At 34.1% G+C, this 8,472-nt stretch overlaps 1 long non-coding RNA gene across 1 annotated transcript; it reads left to right on the forward strand.

Annotated features, from left to right (window-relative positions):
• Nucleotides 1–3,110: 3,110 nt before the first annotated feature.
• LOC147400404 (uncharacterized) lies at nt 3,111–3,620 on the forward strand. The gene is made up of 2 exons (XR_015179023.1): nt 3,111–3,202; nt 3,288–3,620. It is a non-coding gene; the product is annotated as an uncharacterized LOC147400404 (long non-coding RNA).
• The last annotated feature ends 4,852 nt before the right edge of the window (nt 3,621–8,472 follow it).

The raw sequence follows: 8,472 nt of genomic DNA on the forward strand, positions 1-8,472 counted from the left end.
TAAGGGTTATTTTTGGATGACCTTAAATAATGAAATATTCAAATTGACATAAATTGAAGATGGAATGATGGTGGTTGGAATGTGAGGTATGGATTTTTTTTTAAAATTTTGGATAAATTTTTTTTAGCACGTTACTAAGCATAGGCGGCGAGTTGTGAAAATAAATTATTTGTGAGTGATGTGTTAAGAAATAAAAAATTTGCCTTTTTTAATATTGTTCATGATGAGGAGAGGATTTCAAGAAGAACAAAATAAAAAAAAAATTTTTACGCGTAGTGTGCCATTAGCAGAAAACAGCTTTTGCTGTTTTTATCTCCTTCTCCAATGTTTAAAAACGAAAAATAGAAAATAAAGAGAGAGAACGTCTCTCTCTCTCTCGCTCTCTCTCTCTCTCTCTCTCTCTATCGACTTCAGTTCTGAATCTCAACTAAAAGATGTGGCCCAAAATAATGTTGGACAAGCTGGCTATCGAGAATCAACAATGGAAGATTCAGTAGCTGTCCCGCTTCAATCGTCGCTGCTCAGCAACAATGGCAGTTTCACGTTCTTTGTCAACCAGTTGATTTCTATTTCAACCATCTTCAAAAAGGAATAGTTGAATCAAGAACCATTATTAAAAATCTGATTAGTGCTGACGATGTCGAAAAGGTCTTGATAGTAGATAATGCCACAACTACTGCTGCAATTGTTCTTCAATAGATCGGTTGAGCATTTGTTGAAGGAAGAAATCAACTATGGTAGAATCTATAAATCCCTAAGCGGCTGTTTGTTACCGCTTCAAAACGCGGCTTTCATTGCGTTTACGATGAAAAGCTGCGGTTTCACTCGTAATTACCGTTTGTTAAAAACGGCGTTTAAAATCTGCGTTTCGTAATTGCGTTTGGAAACACAAATTAGAGAAGCTCGGTTGAGACGCTTTTGTAATCGCGTTTGCGGGGGAATAAAACACCGAATAAATGATTGATATGAAAATACGATTTTGCCCCTGCCCCTTTACTCTATTCTCTTCGACCTAACCTTCGACAGATCTCTCTCAATCTCGCCTCTCTCTCTCGATCTCACCTCTCGCTCTCTCTATCACACCTCTCTCTATCTCATGGTCTCTCTCTCTATCTCACGGTTTCTCTCTCTTTCACACCTCTCTCTCTCTCTATCTCACGGTCTCTCACACAGCTGCGCACGGTTGTTCGGCCTCGATCTTGCACAGATCTCTCCGCCGCAAAGCACTCTCTCTCTCTGTCAAGCCACGCACAGATCTACGTTTAGCCGGAGATCCACTTCGTTTCATCTCTCTCGACAAACAGCGGAATCAAACCGAACTTGTGGTTCGATTTTTCTAACCCTATAAACATGGAAATTTCTGATTTTTTTTTTAATTTAAGGGGCTACTTTGATTATAGTTGTGATAATTATTTTGTGCAAATTTCATCTCTTCTCCCTCGACAAACAGTTGCTTCAAACGAGATTTTTGGTTCCATTTTTATAACCCTATAAACATTGAAATTTCTGAAATTTTTTTACCAATTTTAGGGTCTAGTTGATTATAATTTTATTATTTAAAAAAATTTCATAATTTTTTTTTATCAATTTTATTCAATTTGGTTAGATTTTTCTAACCATCTAAACATGGATCAGAATTTTTTTTATATCAATTTTAGGGTATAATTGATTATAGTTTTGTGCAAATTTCATAATTTTTTTTCATCAATTTTATTTAATTTGGTTTGATTTTTCTAACCCTATAAACATGGAAATTTCAAAAAAAAAATTATCAATTTTAGGGTCTACGTGATTATAGTTTTGTTATTTTAGCAAATTTCATAATTCTTTTTTTTATCAATTTGGTTCGATTTTTCTAACCATCTAAACATGGAAATTTCAGAATTTTATTTTTATCAATTTTAGGGTCTAATTGATTATAGTTTTGTGCAAGTTTCAGAATTTTTTTTTATCAATTTTATTTAATTGGGTTTATTTTTCTAAATGTATAAACATGGAAATTTCATATGGGTGTGTTTATTATTAATGGTAGCATTATTTACATATGGGTGTGTGTGTGTTTATTATTAATGGTAGCATTATTTACATATGGGTGTGTTTATTATTAATGGAAATTTCATATGGGTGTGTTTATTATTAATGGAAATTTCATATGGGTGTGTTTATCACTTAGTAGGGTTTAAGTTTCTTAAGGGTTTATTATGTGGGTGTGTTTATTATTTACATATTCATGGTAAAATTAAATACTCATGCATTATAATGGTTAGCTTCAAGAGTTTCTAAAATTCCAATAAGGGCTGGATTCATAATGGTAGCATGATTCATAATGTAAGGTTTGCTCGAGTAAGGATTGGATTTTAGCTTTGAGCAAAAGAGTCCTTAGTGGCAGTCTTACCAAGTTTTAAAGTTTGAATATTTGAATCATGTTTGTTAGATGTTATAGAATTGTAATGGTTTTTTTTTTAAGTTTGAACTGAATCGCCGCTAATTGAGTTTTAAAGTTTGAATATTTGAATCATGAATGCTTTTCTTTATCTTACACACGCACACACACACATCAATTACTGTACTCTATACAGTCAAAAATTGAGAACACAGGGATCCCTCACCGTGGGACTGAGAACTGTGCGTTCTTCCGGCTATCTATAGGATAGCCTGACATTGCCTCCTGGTTTCTCTCTTTGATTATACATTGTGCAAAAATCAAAATATATATGGAATCCATCACCGTGGGACTGAAAACAGTATTTTTATTGTTCTTACTTATTTCGTTATTTTTTTTGTTTGTGAACTAAAGATTTTACAAAAGATTGATGATGAGATTGAAGTAGAATATGACATGTTTTGTTCCATGCACTACTGTTATTACCATTGACAGATGGAAGATAACAATTCAAAAAGTGCGAAAGTAGATTGGACACCCAAACAACATGAAGTTTGGGTCGAGATATGCTATGAATTAGTTAAAAAGGGGAGGAGACCACATAAAGTACTTGATAAGATTGGATATGAAACATTAGTGAAAGAGTTTAAAAAGATAACTGGCGTTTACTATGATAGAGGGCAAATGAAAAATAAGTGGGATAGACAAAACGGACTTTGAGGACGTTGGAATAAGATTTGCACAAATACTGGCGTCTCTTATAATGTTGAGACGGGTATATTAGATGCAAGTGATGATTGGTGGGATGGGTGGTTAGAGGTATATATTTTTTTTACTTCTTTATTTCATTTATTTAATTTTTTTATTTCTTTTATATATAATTTAGAATTTTTATTTTTTAAAGCATCATCCAAAAGATGCAATATTTCGATCGAAGCCTTTGATGTTTGCGAAGCAATTAGATGTAATCTTTGGAGGCACATATGCTACTGGTAGCCGGATGTGGTTGCCTGCATCTGGTACAATGCCATCTACATCAGTAAACCAACCAGATAATCTTGGGGATGATCTAGAAGATGTCATGGAGACCTTGCCCCCAGAGTCTCAGACACCTCTAGACTTTACTCTTGATGATGCTGATGAGTTAGGGGATGATGCTACCGCTACTGTACCCCCACCCACAGATCCTGTTCGACGCAGAAGTGGCGATACTCTACAATCTCAAGGTCGTAGGTAGAAGATGACTCCTACTATGCTAATTTTCCAATCATTGGTGAAGCTCGTAGATGCAGTTAACAATCAGACATCTGCTTCTATCAATCAGACATCTGTTAAGAAAGGCACTATTCAAGAGTCAATCGACCTCTTAGACCAGCTAACAGAGATAACCCCCAACAGTGATCTCTATCACTTTGCGTTAAAGATGTTTATGAAAAACAAGCAATTCAGAGAGATTTTTTGTGGGTTACGATTAACAGATATTCGTCTTAGGTGGTTAGAGAGCGAGATGACTGATTATCTGGCTGGGAGACATTGTTAGACATTTTTTCATGTTATTTTTATATTATGTTAGTTTTGGGATGCACCTATAGGGTGCAATATACTTGGTTACTTTTATATTTATGTCGGTTTGATGATGCACCTATAGGGTGCAATATACATTAGTTACTTTTTGCATCAATATGATGTAATATACTATATTAGATGGATATGTTAATTTTTGTTAGACATATATTATATTTTCCTATAGATGGATATTATTTGCACTATTGGATGTTTATTGTGATTAATATTGTGGATAATGAGTTTTGTTGTATGTGGTGGATATCATTTTATTGTGTATTGTAAGTTGGGTGTATATACAACTAATATGGATCCATAAACAGGTCAAATGGATTCAGATGTTGATAGCACAAATACTGTTGATACTGCTGAACCATGGATTCAAATGATGATACCAATAATAGTGTTGGGTCAAGTGTTTTAAATTTAGGCACGAGAGGAGCCATCCTAGGTTCTTTATTTTATTGTGCGAATGTCTTAGATAGGGAGGAACATAGTAATTATCCAGTCATGCGAAAAACACTGAATGATAATACGATGTGCCACGCATTGTTTAGAATGGAAAGTCATGTATTTGTGAATCTATGTTCTATTCTTGAGGAACAGGGTCTGCTAAAGATGCAACGAATGTTACTATTCAGGAACAAGTAGCGATGTTCCTATTGATAATAGGACATAATCAAGGACAAAGAGTAATTGCAGATCGTTTTGTTCATTCACTTGAAACGGTTAGCAAGTATTTCAACATAGTTCTTTTGACGATTGTGAACTTGTCAATGTCTTTGATTGTACCTCCCGACCTCAATGAAGTCTCTCAGCACATCCGTAACAATCCTCATTTGTGGCCATATTTTAAGGTAATTTCTCATATACATACACTTTAAATATATTTATTTTATTAATGTTTATAAAGTAATATAATTAAAAAATATGTAGGGTTGTATTGGAGCGATAGACGGAACACATATTAGTGCTTTTGTACCAATAGCAGACCAAATGCAGTATCGAGGACATAAGGGACTCACGCAAAATATAATGGCAACATGTTCGTTTGACATGTTGTTCACTCATGTGGTGGTTGGTTGGGAAGGATAGGCTAATGATTCACGGGTCTTCCTTGAGACATTGAATACTCCCAATTTAAATTTTCCATATCCTCCACCAAGTTTGTATTTAAAAATTTGTCAATTATATATATTTATATTTAAGATTAGGCAATATAAATTTTTTTTTGGATAATAGGTAAATACTATCTGGTAGATGCTGGGTACCCGCTCATGGAAGGTTATCTCGCACCTTACCGAGGTGTTCGATACCATCTACAAGACTATCGGAGGTCACGGGCAAATGGTCGACAAGAAATGTTCAATCATTTACATTCATCACTTCAGAATGTAATCGAACGAACCTTTGGGGTTTTGAAGGCAAAATGGCCTATCTTGAAGATGATGCGTTCCTATAATTTGGACAAACAATGAAACATTGTCGTGGCCTGCATGGCATTGCACAATTTTATCAGAAAACATGCAATTGCCGATGAAGAATTTATTCGATTCGAGGAAGAAGACAGGATCATTGATCAAGAGTATCCAGTTCCCCCATCAGTAGGTTGTCAAAGTCAACAAACAATGAAAATGCATAGGGATTTAATAGCTGATGCCATTTTTACTGGCAATCATTGATGTATTTTCATATTAATTTTTTTTTACTTTGTATTGTAATTATAAATACTGTTCTTCGATGTTGGAATAAAGATTATAATATTTTTAATTATATTTCGAAGATTCTATGCTTATTTATTTATGTTCTTTGTGTATGATGAATAGCATTGATGGAAAATTATATGTATCCACCATGTTGTTCATGTGGTCGAGTGATGATAATAATCACAGCTAAAACAAAAGAAAATTATGGGAGGATGTTTTATAGGTGTCCATCTTGGCAGGTAATATGATATTGATCTTAATATTGGGTGCATATTTATATTTGGTGAGACTGATATTAATTCATGTGTTATTTTACTTTATAGAGACATGCAGGGTCTTTTGTGTGGGCAGATGAAGTTGACATTATCAATGATAATGTCCCTCAAGATAAAGTAACAGAGTCAAATAAGAAGAATGAAAAATATATTTTGTATGCATTTGTTGGATGTATATTTTTCATGTTTTTATTTATTTCAATTTTACTTATTATATTAACTATGATTATTATGTTTAAATGATGTCGGAATGTAAATTAGAAGTTATGTGGATGTGTTATGTATATATGATGTGATGTGGATATGTTATGTATATATGATGTAATGTGAATGTTGAATTGCGTATTATGCAGGTATTTTGTTTATCAGGAAAATTTCATATGTCCATTTTAAGAGGAGATGCTGCCGAAATTTCTGTAGAATTATAAAAAAATTTATAATTTTTTTTTGAATTACAAATATTTTAAAATTAATAAAATTATTTTTAAAAGTTTTTATATAATTTTATTATATTTATATATATTTAGTGTAATTATATATTTATAAGGGTATTCTGATAATTTTTTATGCATTTTGAGTGTTCCATCAACCTTAAGGGTATTTTGGTCATTTTACCCTAAACAGCAGATTCTAGAAGCTGTATCAAACAATAATTACCAGATTCTAGTCAATAGCACAGCACTTTCACGAAGTTGTAACAAACAAGATTTTCAGTGTTTCAGCTTCTGACGGCAGAAGCTGACAGCAGATTCAGGCAGCTGAATCAAACGGGGCCTAAACCTTTTTGATTATCTAAATTCTTCATCTAATCTTCGATTTGGTAATCTTAATGGTAGAATTTCATGCCTGCAAAGTCTTGAATTTATTTTGCAAGGAAAATTGCCAAGTCTGAATTTTAGGGGTTTTAATTTGAGAGCCTTTTCTAGTGTCCCAAATGTAGACTCAGATTACGGAGGAAGAAAATGAGGATGATAATAATGGTGAACGTGAAAAAGAGGAGATGAGGTGAAAGGTGTGAGTTGGGATGCTAGCAGCAACATAGAAAAAAAAAAGGTAAAAAAGTATTGATTGTGTAAATTAAGCAATTGGGCGAAATATAAATAGATGATTATGGGAAATTTGGGATTGGTTGGTTTGTCCAAATGATGCAACTGAGACGTATTTGCATGTAAGGCAGTATGGATGGATGGATGGATTGATGATACTCTATCTAGATTGCCCCCCTTTTCCCCAATTTACTTAATGATAATGCATCTCTTGGAGCCTTTCTTGGACAAATGTGAGAATTATGGTTTGCGCCCCCCCTTTCCCCTTTTTTGGACTATGGATGCTTTTCAAAATCATGGGTAGTGTTTTAAACTCAGTTCAAGATGACTCAGTTTTTAATACTGGTAACTTTTGGTGCTCATGTGGATTATCTTTTTGGGTTTCTTCCCCCCCCCCCCCCCCCCAAAAAAAAAAAAAAAAAACAACAATATACTAACCACCCTGAATCCCTTAACTATTTTATGAGGTTTGATTTGAAGTGTTTAAAAAGAGGGAGTTGTTGTGTTGTGGGCAACATGATAATAAAAGGACAAATCTTGAGTGGTGATGGCAGCAACATAAAGAGTTTTGTTTTATAATTTTTTTTAAGGAAAAAAATAAAAATTGAATGAACTAGCCTTACTAACTTAGTAAGGTTTTCTTCCTTACTAAGGGTTATGGACCTCGCCACGTGGCATCCAAAAAGGTAATCCAATGCCACGTGCTTATGGCGGATGAGATTCTACCAACTAAAAAAAAAGGAGATTTACTTGGTTAATTCATTGTTGCATTTTTTTATAAATAAAAATAAAAAATCAATTTGTTGTAGAAAAAAAAATCATCACTCCTATTTCCAACAATTATCATCCCATACTTAGTTCAATATTCTTTGGAATCTCAATTCGGTTACGGTTACCCAAAATAATCCCGATTGGACCATAAAAAAAATCCTTGTGGCTTGGATTAAAAAATTGGGTGTTTGTTTATGATTATTAGTCTCTATGTTGTCCCCATTGATTGTATATCTAGCATGCCATGATTGATACATGTGATTTTATTACTTTGATTTTAATTTCGATGTGATTTGTTTTCGCAATATCTTGATTAATATTTCCATGAAATCCATGTTATGAAAGTATGATCAGGCCCATTTGTTTGAAAAAAGCCCTGGGCACACCCCACCCTGTTTTGCACACACCACATGCACATTTACTGTTTTACACGCTTGCATGTCCCAATATAGCCAACGTGGCACTAGTGTGTGGTCCGGTCTCTTCGAAGATACGACGTCATTCATGAAAATCACAATTCCAGTCACGTACCTTAGGGTATATTAAACTGGGGCCTCAGTACCGTCTGATCAGGTGACTCTGAAAGGTATATCGATGCACCCAGGCTGGAGCGACCTGGGCCTTTGACCTATTGTTAGCCACACGGTCACATGTCTCGATTGCCAACGTAGTACTAGTACGTGGTCGGTCTCCTCGTGGGATGCCAAACTATTTATAAAAGCTACAAC

The sequence above is a fragment of the Akebia trifoliata genome, chromosome 6 (assembly GCF_017979445.1).
Source record: "Akebia trifoliata isolate Shusen 1 chromosome 6, ASM1797944v1, whole genome shotgun sequence".
Lineage (NCBI taxonomy): Eukaryota > Viridiplantae > Streptophyta > Magnoliopsida > Ranunculales > Lardizabalaceae > Akebia > Akebia trifoliata.